Raw genomic sequence first — 16,060 nt, 5'->3', positions numbered from 1 at the left:
CAATCCCAAACCTTTGGGGTGCAGCAAAGGCACTCCTAAGAGGAAAATACATTGCAATCCAGGCCTATCTCAAGAAACAAGAAAAATTGCAAATACAAAGTCTAACAGCACACCTAAAGGAACTAGAAGGAGAACAGAAAACACACCCCAAACCCAGCAGATGAAGAGAAATAATAAAGATCAGAGTAGTAATCAACAATACAGAATTAAAAAACCACACAGTAGAACAGATCAATGAAACCAAGAGCTGTTTTGGTGAAAAAATAAACAAAATTGATAAACCTCTAGCCAGGCTTCTCAAAAAGAAAAGAGAGAAGACTCAGACAGATAAAATCATGAATGAAAATGGAATTCTTACAACCTATCCCTCAGAAATACAAGCAATTATCAGCAACTAGTATGAAAAATTATATACCAACAAACTGGACAACAAGGAAGAAATGGAAAAATTCCTACACATCCACACACTACCAAAACTCAAAGGTTAAAAAATAGAAAATTTTAGCAGACACATAACTAGTGAAGAAACTTAATAAGTTATATATATAAAAAAAAAAAAAACAAATAACAGTACTGTGCCAGATGGCTTCCCAGGGGAATTCTATCAGACATTTAAAACAGAGTTAATACCTATCCTTCTCAAGCTGTTCCAAAAAACAGAAACGGAAGGAGGACTTTTGGACTCATTCTATGAAATCAGCATTACCTTTATTCCCAAAGCAGACAGAAACCCCACAATAAAGGAGAACTATAGGCCATTATCCCCAATGAATAGGGATGCAAATATTCTCAAGAAGATACTAGCAAATCAAAATCAACAGCATATAAATAGTATTCACCATGATCAAGTGACATTCATTCCTGGACTGCAGAGCTGGTTCAATATTCACAAATCAATCAATGTAGTACATCACATTAATAAAAAAAAAAGATAAGAAGCATATGATCCTGTCAACAGATGCAGAAAAAGCATTTGGCAAAACACAACATCGTTTCTTAGTAAAAACGCTCGAGAAAGTCAGGATAGTAGGAACATACTTAACATCATAAAAGTCATTTATGAAAAGCCCACAGCTGATATCATCCTCAGTGGGGAAAAACTGAGAGCTTTTCCCCTGAGATCAGGAACATGACAGGGAAGTCCACTCTCACCACTGTTGTTTAACATAGTGTTGGAAGCCCTAGCGTCAGCAATCAGACAACAAAATGAAATCAAGGGCATCAAAATGAGCAAAGATGAAGTCAAACTTTCACTTTTCACAGATGACATGATACTCTACCTGGGAAACCAGACAGACTTTACCAAAACTCTGCTAGAACTAATACATGAATTCAGCAAAATCGCATGGTAGAAAATCAATGTACAGAAATCGGTTGCATTTTTATACACCAATAATGAAGCAACAGAAAGAGAAATAAAGAAACTGATCCCATGCACAATTGCACAGAGAACCATAAAATACCTAGGAATAAACGTATCCAAGCATGTAAAAGATCTGTATGCCGAAAACTCTAGAAAGCTTAGGAAGGACATTGAAGAAGACACAAAGAAATGGAAAAACATTCCACGTTCATGGTTTGGAAGAATAAATATTGTCAAAAGGCCAACACTGCCCAAAGCTATCTACACATTCAATGCAATCCCAATCAAAATTGCACCAGCATTCTTCTCAAAGCTAGAACAAGCAACCCTAAATTTGTATGGAACCACAAAAGACCCCAAATAGCCAAAGCAATATTGAAGAAGAAACCAAAGCGGGAGGCCTCACAATCCCAGGCTTTAGCCTCTACTACAAAGCTGTGATCATCAAGACAGTATGGTATTGGCCCAAAAACAGACACACAGACCGATGGAATAGAATGCAGAACCCAGAATTGGACCCACAGATGTGTGGCCAACTAATCTTTGCCAAAGCAGGAAAGAGTATCCAATGGAAAAAAAGACAGTCTCTTTAACAAAGGGTGCTGGGAGAACTGGACAGCAACATGCAGAAGAATGAAACTAGACCACTTCCTTACACCATTCACAAAAATAAACTCAAAATGGATAAATGACCTGAATGTGAGATAGGAAACCATCAAAACCCTAGAGGAGAAAGCAGGAAAAAAACCTCTCTGACCTCAGCTGCAGCAATTTCTTACTTCACACATCTCCAAAGGCAAGGGAATTCAGAGCAAAAATGAACTTTTGGGACCTCATGAAGATAAGAAGCTTCTGCACTGCAAAGGAAACAATCAAGAAAACTAAAAGGCAACCGACGGAGTGGGAAAAGATATTTGGAAATGGCATATCGGATGAAGGGCTAGTATCCAAAACCTACAGAGAACTCACCAAACTCGACACCCAAAAAACAAATAATCCAGTGAAGAATTGGGCAGGAGACATGAATAGACATTTTTCCAAAGAAGACTTCCAGATGGCCAGCAAACACACGAAACGATGCTCAACGTCACTCCTCATGAGGGAACACAAATCAAACCGCACTGAGATACCACCTCACGCCAGTTAGAGTGGCTAAAATGAACAAATCAGGAGACTATAGATACTGGCCAGGATGTGGAGAAATGGGAACACTCTTGTACTGTTGGTGGGAATGCAAACTGGTGCAGCTGCTCTGGAAAACAGTGTGGAGGTTCCTCAAAAAAATTAAAAATAGAATTACCTTATGACCCAGCAATAGCACTGCTAGAAATTTACCCAAGGAGTGCACACGCGTAGGGGCACATGTACCCCCATGTTTATAACAGCACTTTCAACAATAGCCGAATTATGGAAAGAGCCTAAATGTCCATCAACTGACGAATGGATAAAGAAGATGTGGCTTATATATACAATGGAGTACTACTTGGCAATGAGAAAGAATGAAATCTGGCCATTTGCAGCAACTTGGATGGCACCAGAAGGTATTATGTTAAGCCAAATAAGTCAGTCAGAGAAAGACCGATACCATATGTTTTCACTCATATGTGTATCTTGAGAAACTTAACAGAAGGCCATGGTGGAAGGGAAGGGGAAAAATGTTACAGTGATGGAGGGAGGCAAACCATGAGAGTCTCTTGGACACTGAGAACAAAGTAACCGTTGATGAGGGGTGGGGGAGATGGGAAAGTGTGTGAAGGGCATTGGGGAGGGCACTTGTTGGGATGAGCACTGGGTATTGTATGGAAAGCAGTTTGTCAATAAATTATATTAAAAAAAAGAAAAAAATAAGAAACAAAACAAGTGAACAAAGAAAATCGAGCGAGGGAAGGAGGGAAAGAGAGAGATAGAGACAGAGAGAGAGGAGAGAGAGACACTTTAGATAACAACCCGATGGTTACCAGAGGGAAGTTGTGTGTGGGGTAATGGTTGAAAAAGGTGATAGAGATTAAAGACTATACTTATCATGATGAGTACTGAGTAATATATAGAATTATTGAATCGTTATATTACACACGTGAAACAAATGGAACACTATATGTTAGCTATACTGGAATTTAAATTTAAAAACAATTAAGAAAAATGAAGTGGCGTGGTGATAACAAGATATCCATTCACTCAGGTAAATAGGTAAAAATGGACCCATTTCTCTGTCTTAAATCAGGAAGAATTTCAAATGCTTCAAATACTTGTAAGTTTAAAAATGAAATAATACAAGTATTCAAAGAAAGCACTAGAAGCATTAAGTGATAGGGTGCAGAATGAGCCCCAGTTTTGGAGGGAATTTGGTGTGTTACTCCTATTTCTGGTGTCTGACTCCATTATTTCCACCCAGTGACTCATCTCCCTATTCTGTGGTCCACTTACCAACAAGTAGGTGTCTACTCAATATCTAACATGCTCCTCACGCAGTGATCTTGTGCTGTGAAAGAGCAAGGTAAGTGCCCATAAGGTCCTGACAGCAATAGTGAGCTTTATAGGCCATTCTGATACACATGAAACAATTGCAAAGAAGGGTGTAAAGCAGGGCTCTTGGAAATACTTAACAGCTTTCTACCATCAGTCTCTCCGTCCCTTGTTAGAACATGGAATGTTCAGCGATTATTTATTTTTTTATTAATCTTTAATTTTTTTTGGACAAATTTCATTATCCAGATGCAAAATCAACAAGAATGTTTTTTTTTTTTTAACTTGGAACATACTTGGAGGATACTTCAGAATACATGGTTCTTTTTTCAATTTATTTTTTCAGAAAGAGGGAGAGAGAGAGTGAGAAGGAACATGCAGCGGAGGGGCAGAGGAAGAATGAGAGAATCTTAAGTAGGCACCACACCCAGTGTGGATCCCAATGCAAGGCTTGATCTCACGACCATGAGATCATGACCTGAGTTGAAATCAAGAGTTGGACACTAAACCAGCTGAGCCACCCAGGTGCCCCCAGAATACATGGTTCTAATATATATATATATATATATATATATATATATATATATATATATGGCACATTCCATCCAAGCAAAATAGAATACACATTTTCCTCAAGTACACACAGAAGAGTCCCCTGATTAAATCATGTAAAAAGAGACATAACAAATATTAACTTCATGTCCTAAGAATAAAAGGAGAGAAGACTCAGAAACAAAAGTGAGAAATGGAAGAGAAAACAATACAACAGATACTTCATAAATACATAGTGTTATAGGAGATCAGTATAAACAATTACACACTAACAAATCAGATAACGTAGGAAAAAAACAGGTAACTCCTAAGAATGCACAAGTTACCAGGATGGAATCATGAATCTTGAATCCAAGAAATAGGAAATCTTCTTAGACCAATAACAATAATGAAAATCGAATTAGGAGTCAAAAATCTCCCAGAACAGAAAAGCCCAAGACTACATGGCTTCACTGGTGAATTCTACCAAACATTTAAAAAAATATAATTAATGACAATCTTTGCCAAAATCTTACAAATAATGTAATAGAGGGAACACATTCAAAATCATTCTATGAGGCCCATTTTATCGTGATACCAAAGCAGGATAAAAACAAGAACAAAAAAGTCTAGTTTGTCCAATGTAAGTACTGATACTCTGGCTTTCTTTTGACATCCGTTTGTGTGATAAATGTTACTCCACACCCTCACTTTCAATCTGCAGGTGTCTTTAGGTCTAAAATGAGTCTCTTGCAGGCAGCATACAGATGGATTTTTTTTTAATCCATTCTGACACCCTATATGTTTTGATTGGACCATTTAGTCTGTTTACACTCAAAGTAATTATTGATAGATAGGTATTTATTGCCATTTTGTTACCTGCTTTGTCATTGTTTCTAGAGATTTTCTCTTATCCTTTCTTGTCTTTGTGACTTTTGGTCTCTCCTTTCCACTCAGAGTCCCCTTTAATATTTCTTGCAGGGCTGGCTTAGTGGTCAGCCTTTAATTAACTCCTTTAATTTTTGTTTGTCTAGGAAACTCTTTATCTGTCCTTCTATTCTAAATGATAGCCTTGCTGGATAGAGTATTCTTGGCTGCAGACTTTTCCCATTCAGCACTTTGAATATATCATGTCAATCCCTTCTGACTTGCCAAGTTTCTATTGAGAAATCTGCAGCTAGCCTTATGGGTTTTTCCCTTGTAAGTTAAGGTCTTCTTTGGTCTTGCTGCTTTTAAGACTTTTTCTTTATAATTACACTTTGCAAAATTAATTAATTGGTGTTGGCCTGCTTTTGCTGATTTTGATGGGAGTTCTCTGTGGCTCCTGGATCTGGATGTCTGTTTCCTTCCCCAGATTAGTAAAGTTTTCTGCCCTTATTTCCTGAAATAGATTTTCTGCCCCCTTTTCTCTCCCTTCTTCTGGGACTCCTATATTACGAATGGTATTATGTTTGATGGAATCACTGAGTTCCCTAAGTCTATTCTCATGTTGCATAATTCTTTCTCCATTTTGTTCAGCTTCATTATTTTCCATTATTTTGTCTTCTAGGTCACTAATTCATTCCACTGCTTTTTTCATCCTGCTGTTCACTGCATCAGGCCTGTTTCCAATCTCTCATTTATTGTATTCTTCATCTCTGATTGATCCTTCTTTAACTCTTTTATCTCTGTGGTAAGGGTCTCGCTGATGTCTTCATTTTTTTTTTCTCAAGCCTAGTGAGTATCCTTATGATTGCTACTGTAACAGAGATTTTTGCCCTCTGCAAAGAGAAGTAAAAAACACTGCTTAATAAAATATGTCTCTCTACCTTCAGGACCAGGTTTAAATGACACAGGAGGCAAAGGCTCTCCTTGTCTCTTACGCTGCATGTTGGCGAGGACTAGGATCAAGGCTGACTAATAGGATTCTGGCCTGGGACTCATTTGCTGCATAAGAATAGCTGGTGTCTCCAGAGCCAAGACCTTGACCATGCCTTCGCATACACTTGGGGAGACTAGAACAGAAATCCAGGCCTGCTGACCTCAAGTCCTGTGCTTTCCCTTCAATCTGCCCCCCTCATACTGAATAGAGCTCTCGTCAACTCCCCCTCCCTTCTACACCAGAGTTAGTTCACTCACTTTGGGCCCCAATCTCAGGAGGGCAGTGCTCCTCCCTGACTCAGAAATTCAGGCAGTCATCTCAATCCAAGTTCATGGAATGTTAACTGCCAAACCTTTCCACGTGTTTGCTTGGCAATAAACATGGGAAATCTTTCAAAGATTACACGTCCTTGGGCCTGCCATCACCTGTCTGGTAATGCCTCCTCAGGAAGCGGTTAAGCACATGCGTGTGTCCCTAGACACAGAATGCCTATGCTTGCAGCTCACTCATTTCAATGCTCTGGCAGGGGCTGAGTTTAGATAGAGAGTGAGAGATCTCAGGGGAAAAGGAGTTAGGGAGGGGAGTGAGGGAAAGAGGTTCACATAATCATACTCTTTTTTCACAGCCCTGGGATTCCACCAAGGGTTTTGGTCATGGATGAAGAGGGAAATCCTCCAGTTCCAGTGAATGTTTCTCATTCCTTAAGATACTGCCTTCTGACACACGGTTTAAGTCCCTGCATATCCCACATCCTTCTTTCTCCTCAGCAGAGACAATGGTTCTATTTCCTTGATTCAAGCCCTGGAGGCCCCCGCAATAGCCGAGTACTAATGGTTTATATTAGGAAAGACGGTTGGAGCTGTTTCAGAACTGCAGAAGGAGTGGTCTTCTAGAGCTGTGGGTCTCCAACATTCCCGACACTTTCAAAGATGCATTCAGATCTGTCCTGACAGCCACCTACTTCCTGCAGCCCCCAAGTTCCAAATAGGGGCACCATTTGGTAATAATAAGAAATTGCCAATCACAGTGTTTAAAAAATGTCAAAAACATAATAATTTAAAAGTACTACAGGTCACTAAGTCACAGGAATAGACGGCGCATCATAGGGAATATAGTCAATGGTATTTTAAGAGCGTTGTATGGTGGCAGATGACAGCTACACTTGTGGTGACCATAGCATAACATATGGAGTTGTTGAATCACTATGCCTTACACCTGAAACTAATGTAACATTGTGTGTCAACTATATTCAAAGAAAAAACAAAGTACTACAGGTCAGTATAAAAAATTAACCATTGGCTTGGGAAGTGTCAAATGTCAGTGCCAAAATACACTTAGGGCAATTGGAGCCCTGGTGGCTTCAAGGCACAGTGAAGAAACTAGAATAATTCCAGGTTTCATGACTGAGCAGACATTCACATAGCAGTTTCTCCAAATTCCTTAGCCTTTCCTAACTTCAAATACCCTGACTTAAACCATGAACTGAATAATAGTTTACTTGAATAAGAGTTTGGATAAAAGGAGATACAATTTTCAGTACTATTTGCTTATATTAGCTTTGCCAGTGTTGATTTTCCCACCTTCTAGATCATCTTTCCTGGAGGAAATGCCTGTTCCTCTGACTCCTCCGTGTCTGTCTATTGCCTTGAAAAACAGTCAATTCACATGGTTCCCATTCCCAGGTCTCTCGGCCCCAGGGGCAAAATTTCACTTGGACCACCATTATTATCGTCGTCGTCGTCGTCATCGTCATCATCATCATCATCATCATCACCTCCAAGAGTGGTTGCTGAGTGAGCACCCATGGTGGAGTGTAAAATGACCAATCATAAATCCTTGGTGGCCTATCATCTACATAACAGGTTGCTGGATATATGAAATATTCCTGACTCTTCTTTCATTTTGTCCCCTCTCACCCACAGAGGGCTTTTACACTTTTCCCGTTATCAATCCCTTTTTGCTTAGGACGTGAAGTTTTAATACCACAGGTGAAATGCCAAGTGTTTAAGTACTGTGGTCCTTTGCAGTGTCACGAACTGTTGTAACATAAAGGATAGCAACTTCCTACCCTCAAAACCTCATTTTTAGGCCATTTGGGGTTAATATCTGTTAAGAATGGATTGATTATTGTGATGAGCACAAAAGCTGGAACCCAATTATATGGTTTATGATATGTGGAAATCTTACTTAGGCTCTACTGGCTTACCCTTGGTCATCTGTAAAAGGAGACCCACAATGCTTTCCTTACAGAACTGTAGGGGGAGGTAAATGGGAAACCTGGTACAGAGTACATGACACATAGGAAAACTTCAAGAAATGTGCGTCCTGTCCTGTCTTTCTCCTCCTTCCCAGAGAGTGATGACTATTACCTAAAACCGAACAACATAACTCCCACAGAGACCACCCGGAAATGTGGTAGTAAGTATCCCCTACTCACATAATGAATGAACCTTTAGGACCATTTCTGTGTTGCAGGATGGCTTTGCTGAGGGATTTGGGGGTGAGAAAAGAAGATCATCAAGCTGTGCCCTTTAATTCATTGTCATATCCCTTTTCTATGTTTATCTTCTACATTGATATTGGAAAAGCAGTTTCCTGTGGAGCCCCCAAATGAAGAGAGAGTGCAGATAAAGAGGAGGCAGGAATCACAAGCCCTTGACCCAGACACCAGACCCATTACACACTACAGGACCATGCACCGGAATTCCATCAGCTTCACCATCAGCTTCTTCAAAGAGAAGGGCTGGGGAGTGTGTATCCACGTGGGCACAATACTGGAAATGTGTAAAACTGCAAGTTTTCAAGCCCTAGAAGGTTTTCATCTATCAAGGAGACTGTTGGTTGTCTCTTGGGGAGTGTAAGAGGTAGAATCTCATTCCTGTTCCTGCCTAGGTGACTCTGGAAGATGGACTTCCCTTTGTGATGAGTCTGAGTTTATCATCTGTCAAATGGGTATAATGATGCCATCCTCAGAGAATTTTTGTGAGAGAATGCTGCACATATATAATTGTGTGCATGTTTCAGCTACAAACATATAAGTGTTATCGTGGTGTAAGTGGCCTTTGGCATCCTCTTTTCTCTGAAAATAGTGTTTCTGAGACTTCTCTAATAAGGTGACGGTGGGGCTGTTTTGATATGACCAGCCATGTTTCCATGGCCCTTCTTACACATGCTTCCTCGGGCACAGGTTCCTAAGTTCTCTGCAGGTCAGAAATAAGAGTGGGGCTGCTGATGGGACCCCACTTTCCTCTCTGACATAAGTTGCCTAATGTCTCTGCAAAGAAGTTGCAAAGAACCAAATTAGCTCTCCTCCAGCAGTATATGGAGTTCTCATTATCCTGTTCCAGCCAATTTCCATCTAAACAGGATGCTGAATAAACAGAAACTCACTGAGCAGGTTTGCTTGTCAAACTCTAGAATTATTGTAGGACATACTATGAGGCATAAAATGGGACCATTAGCTAAACACTTAGAAATGTGTATGAAAAATATGTCATTAAAAGAGAAGTGAGATAGGGAAAAATGAAAGCATTCTAATATTCTAACGGGGTGATATTACATTAGGGATTAATATTAATAATGTGGTAAGACCCACTCTTTGCAGCGATCTGGAGAAAGAGGCATAACCTCCTTGCCATGTGTGTCTGTGCTTTGGAGTCACACACACCCATGAAGGAAGGATAGCCATACCTCAGTACCAGGGTTATCCTGAGATTTAACCCAGCCACTGAATGAAAAACAGGAGTCAGAGCCTTGTAAGCAGTTTCCTCTGTAAAGTTTAGCTGTCTTTCTTCCCTGGAGCCGGGAACTCCTGTGGCAACTTGTCCTGCCCTCTCAGCCAGGGCCCCTTAACTTGGGTGCTTCAGAATCACCTTGCTGATTCTTTTCTTAACCCTTCTCTGAATCTCCCCAAAAGGTGGAAATCGGGCTTTTGTATCAAAGGCCACTTAGGTTATTAAGCCATGATCAAATGGGCCCCAGAAAACAAATAAAGCATCATTTGGCACCAACAACCTGTGGGAATGACTTTTCCCCTTCATTCCAGCAACGCCAGGTATTACTAGCTTTTGTTTTTATTGCTCATCCAATCTTCTCATATTCCCTAGACATGCCTCACGGGAGAGTCTTCTGAGAGTGTCGTCAAACTTACAGATTCACAGCTCTTGTCCCTCTGCAGTATCTCCAGGAGCTCAAAAAGAATACATGCTTCTTTGATGTTAACCCGCAGGTAAACTGAGAGGACACAAAATTCCTTACTTAAGTGGAAATGGTGTGTTGATTTTAATCCCTGACCCCAAACTTCACGGATCAAGAGAAGAGATCGCAAATGACTGATGATGCCCTACTTGTAAAAAGATACCATCAACTGGGGATGGTGACCCCAGCGTGGGGCCAGGGTCTGCCTCTACTTCTCTCATTCCCTGAGCTATTTTGTGTGGACAAAGATGTGTTCCATGACGCTCTGAGGGCATGTGCGTCTTGGGCATTAAGGAGAGGGAGGAATGCTAGGGAGGTGTTAGCTGTTAAGGAAACCCTTAGCATAAAGGATGCTGATGGAAGAAATGAGTGCAAATCAGGGGCCTTCGATCAGGTTGGCCAGTTATGAATGTGATGCCTAATAATAGGGGTGGCGCATGCTCCTTTCTCAGAGGCATGAGAAATCCCTGTGTGGGGATGACACTTCCATGTTTGTGTTCCTTGGAACCTAGTTCTGTAGGCAGCTCCTGGTATGTGAGTGTAGGGCCTCACATGGTGTGGAAGGGGTGTTGTTGGGAGGGTAGACTCTTTTGAAGAACATAGACGGTCAGAGCTACTTTTGAGACCCCGCTACCTGTGGCCAGGACAGCGTCCTCCAGCTGAGAGAGGGACAGGAGAGAAAGCTACATCAGCATAAGTTTCTCTCTTTTTCTCTGTCTCTCTCTGTTTTCCCCCCTATGGGCAACTAACGTTTATTGCTCATCTCTTTCCAATTAGACTTGCATATTCATGTTGTAATACTCCTCAACACATTAATCTAATCTTGACATCTCGTATACACTAATAAAAGTAAAAGAAAATCTAATATGTAATTCTAGTAGGAGAATAAAATCACACAATTAATTTCAGAGATAAGATAATGACAGGATAAAATTCTACTCCTATTTCTAGTTTATAAAACAGAGCTAGAGCTTAATAAAAATACTGGTTTAGCATGGATGTAGGAATTTTGTATTGTTTGGTAGGTGTCTCTCTCTCTTTTTAAAATGTTTGTTATTGAGAAAGAGAGACAGAGAGAGCATGCACATGCGAGTGGGGAAGGGGAAGAAAGAGAGGGAGAGAGAGAATCCCAAGCAGGCTCCCCACTGTCAGCCCAGAGTCTGACGTGGGACTCAGTCTCACGAACCATGGGATCATGGCCTGAGCCAAAACCAAGAGTATGGTGCTTAAATGACTGAGCCACCCAGGCGCCCCATTGGTAGCTGTCTCCTAAAGAAAGAAGCACCCACTGGTAAAATGAGAATGAAGATCATCAACTTTGGCTGAGCGAGAGGTTGGACTGAGGCATTTTGAGCCATTTACATGTTTCATAAACTTGAACTAGAGCTTAGGTTGGCTGAATCCCAGCTCTATGTTCTCCTCATGAAGCACTGCACTCCTTGCCCTTCAAAGGACAGGCAAGATTTCCTTCTTATCTTAAGGTTGAATAGTATTCCACTGTGTGTGTGTGTGTGTGTGTGTGTGTACACATACACACATACATATATACATACAAATATATATACACACTCACTTACTTGTGGAAACCTTTAAAAAAAAGTCAAAGTCTTAGTAATAGAGAGTAGAATGGTGGTTACCAGGGTCTGGAAATGGGAAGAAGGGGAGATATTGACCAAAGGGTACAAACTTTCAGTTACAAGATGAATAAGTTCTAGAGATCTAATGTACAGCATGGCGACTATAACTAACAATAATGTATTGTATACTTGACATTTGTTAAGAGAATAGACCTCAAGCGTAATCACCAAACATGCAGAAAGGTGGTAAATATGGGGGTAGATGGATAGGTTAACTAGTTTTATTGTGGTAATCATTTCACAATGCACACATATACCAAAACATCAGTTTGCACACCCTAAATACATGTAGTTTTTATGTATATGTCAAATATAAAGAAATAAAAAAAATTAAAAAAAACACAAAGGCCAGTGCCAGGTTTTACTGGTTTGAAGACACAGTTTCATCACCAAAAAGGGGGGACTGACAATACTCCCTTATGGGGTGGTTCTGAAGATGTAACCCCACCCTGTGTGTGCATAAACAAGGCCCATGCAAATATAACCCCTTAGACACTGGAGTGATTGGAATATGGAGGGATTGGTCAATGGTGCAGTTTGCCCAGGGCACAGAAGGCTTGGCACACAAGGGCTAGACATACAGGCTGGGTCCATAGGATGTGGGGCCTTGGCAGGGAGAGGAGGTGGGCTGCCTTTGAGGGTGTTTGTAAGAGTGATTGTCTTTATCCACTTTCCTAATATCACCAGCATTAACCGGGACTGCTGCTCCTTCCAGGGGATATATTTGACTCTCAGACTCTGCTTCTATGCAACAGTCTCCCTCTGAGACCACAGCAGGACTCAGAGACACTGCTCTGGTCAGCTGTGTCCACAGCATCCTGGAGAGGGGCAGATGAGAAGGGGGTGGGAATAGGTCTGGGAAGCCCTTCCAGGGGTGGGGTCCTGGGTTCTGGAGCAGCCTGCTCTCCCAGAGGGGCTCGTTCCACAGTGTGGACATGTTAGGTGACACTGATGAGGGAAGACAGTGAGTAAATGGGATAGATTAATGAGCCAAATACAGATATGGGGTCAAAACACTAAATAAAGCTTGTGTTTAGTCTTTCCACATACACAGGACTGTTTCCAAACAGAATTGGTGGCATGCTCTCCATACTGTTTCATGAATTATTCTAATGAATAACACATCTTTTTTTTTCTCCTTTCAAAAATTAGGAATTTTAATATTAAAGAAAGCAAAAAGCACAATGGAGACAGATGCCCCTTTGCTGGTCACATCGAGAATTGCAGTTCTAAAAATCTTGGATGGGGACACAGCCAGAGTGGTGGGAAGGAAGCAGAAAAGGACCTGGGTTTGGTGGGACCAGAAAGAGCCTTCCAGGGGCCCCTGGGTGGCTCAGTTAGGTGTCTGACTTTGGCTCAGGTCATGACTTCGTGGTTCGTGAGTTTGAGTCCCACATTGGGCTCTGTGCTGAGAGCTCAGAACCTGGAGCCTGTTTCGTATTCTGTGTTGCCCTCGCTCTCTACCCCTCCCCCTGCTTCAACTCTCTCTCTCTCTCTCTCTCTCTCTCTCTCTCTCTCTCTCTCTCTCAAAAATAAACATTAAAACAAATTAAAATAGCCTTCTGGAAGTTTCTACCCACTGGCAGAAGTCCCTCTGCATCCATCACTTTTTGTTATCTGTAATTCTCAAAACAGAAAGCTCATCCCTATCTGAGTTGGAGAGGAAGCTGCACTTTGAGCATGTGTATGGGATGATAGAGCTTGCTACATAAAAACACAGACTCGCAGAATATTGTGTTTCAGCCATAGAAACACACACACACACACACACACACACACACACACACACAATTTACCATGTCTAAGCAATTAGTTTTGAACTTGCTTTCCCTCCCACGAGCACTCTATTTTGTACATGTTTCAAAAATAGTAAGTACATATGTACTTTTTCCTTTGTCAATCCATTTCTAAATTCCTTGTCTCCACATTTTTACCTTGATGATTCTCCTGATGTAACATTTCAAACAATATGTGAATGTGTATTTATAAATTAACGTTACTTGGTATCTGTCATTTTCTAATCCCCATCCTCTGACCGAAAGGGGCCTCTGTCAATAGATGGGTACATACTCTCCAGAGGCGGTTATTTGTAGGTAGAGATTTAACTTGCATGTACAGATTATATGTGTGTGTGTATATATATATATATTATATATATATATATATATAATATATATTTATATACATATTCTTATTTACGTGTTCTTCAAAATTATAGTATGTTACACATACACGTCTTTAGCTTCCTTTCCCATCTATTGTTATTCATATTAATTATTCCATGAATTTCACTGGTGGTTGTGGCTTTGGAATTCAAAATTGTTTTTGTGCGTGTACAGTTTTTCAGTGAGTTTTCTGTAGCGGTCCTATATCCATCTCTTCGTTGGTTAATACATGTGCTTCATATTGCAAGCTGGTCGCTTTCAGCTTTCCCACACACTTAGTGGGTGTTGCCATATTGCCCCCCAGAGTGGCTGTACACTCACCAGTGGCACCTGTCAGTTCTCCTTGCCCATATCACACATCTGAAGGGGCAGGTTGTGTTCCTGATTCTAAAGATGGGCCTTGGAGTCAGGCAAACAGACCAGATGATACTGGCTCTATCTCTAAAAAGCTGTGTGAACCTAGAAACATAAGTAACCTCATTGAGCCTCACCTTTCTGCTGTGTGAATGGAAATCCTGGTTTCTACCTTAAGGGAGCATTGTGAGGAGTTCAAGGGGAAACCACCCTCAAGATCCCAGCATGAGCCTTGGCATATCATCCACAATGCCAATGTTTGCTGTCTTCCCATCCCAACTGCTCCAATCTTTGATTGCGATGGGGTTTCTTACCTTAATAGCATCACCACATTTTGGCAAGTATTTGAGACTGTAAGAAGAAGGGAACCGCACATATCCATCCACTTGACATAGGTATTTCAGTGCCATCTCTGTGACATGCAGTGTAATGGAGATGTGTTGGCACAAAGTCCTTATTCTCTCCATGAAACAATTACGTTTTTCCTATCCTCAGTTGTTACTCTCTATGTTCGCATCAGGACTGCACATGACCTGGGTGTCTGGGAAGATCTTTATACCCAGGAAGAGGTGACTGGGGATCTGCTGGGAGGGACACTGGAATGCGGGTCAGCAGCTCTTCCTGGGTCTCAGTGCCTGAGCCATCCCAGGGTAAGTTCCTTCCCCTGCATGTCCTACATTGTCACATGGGTGTTCACTGGAGTGCATCTGTCACTCCTCACACCTCCAGTGGCCCAGGGGTTGCAGAGACCATGGTAATGGCTTCACATGGTCCAGGTCTTTGTGGAGGTAACCTCTGTAGAATCTTCTTAATGTATACAGAGGAGGAAGAGCTCACTTGAGTCGTCAGAGACTCCCCCCAAAGATGAGCTGGGCCTGGCACAGTGAGCACGACTAATGGGGGCTGGATGGAAGGGAGGGGATGGGAAGTCCAGCCTGACTTGGTGAAGAGTGGGGGCTCCCAGGTGAGCAGACATGGCTCAGAGGTAACTGACTGGACACTCCAAGGGGTTGAGGCCATCCTGGTTTAAGGAGCAATTGCAGGATCATTATGTATTTGTTTCCTTGTGATATTACATGACCTTCCAGGAAGTCTTGGTGAGATCCAAGCCTTGCCTGACCTAGGAGATACTTGGTTAGAAGCATGCCCCCCTACCATTACCTCACCACCACCTTTTTTGATGCAGGCTAGGGTGCTAAGAACAGCCAGGCATCACTTCTTCGTACTTTATTGTATTTTGAAGGGGTGGGGACAGTGCCTAACCTTGTCTGCTCTAGGTCTGAGGTTCCCATCTTTGGATATGGCCACTGAGGGGGTGAAGTGTTCACATACAACCACTGACTTTCTTCAGCACAGGAGTTATAGGATGGTGGTATGACAAGGGGCTGTGAATGGAGGGGGATTTTGAGGTCATTAAAGGCATGATACCACTAAAGGCTTATGAGAAGCCTTGTGGGATCAATGGAATCCATGTTTTGGGAAGATAAGT

At 41.5% G+C, this 16,060-nt stretch overlaps 1 pseudogene; it reads left to right on the top strand.

The window, feature by feature from the left end:
- The window catches only part of LOC131502111 (NADH dehydrogenase [ubiquinone] 1 beta subcomplex subunit 5, mitochondrial-like), a 78,925-nt pseudogene extending 63,467 nt beyond the window's left edge, over positions 1 to 15,458 (top strand).
- The last annotated feature ends 602 nt before the right edge of the window (positions 15,459 to 16,060 follow it).

This window comes from Neofelis nebulosa, chromosome X (genome assembly GCF_028018385.1).
Source record: "Neofelis nebulosa isolate mNeoNeb1 chromosome X, mNeoNeb1.pri, whole genome shotgun sequence".
In the NCBI taxonomy this organism is placed as follows: domain Eukaryota; kingdom Metazoa; phylum Chordata; class Mammalia; order Carnivora; family Felidae; genus Neofelis; species Neofelis nebulosa.
The sequence above is the reverse complement of the archived record's forward strand: the minus strand, read 5'-3'. Positions and strand labels throughout refer to the sequence as shown.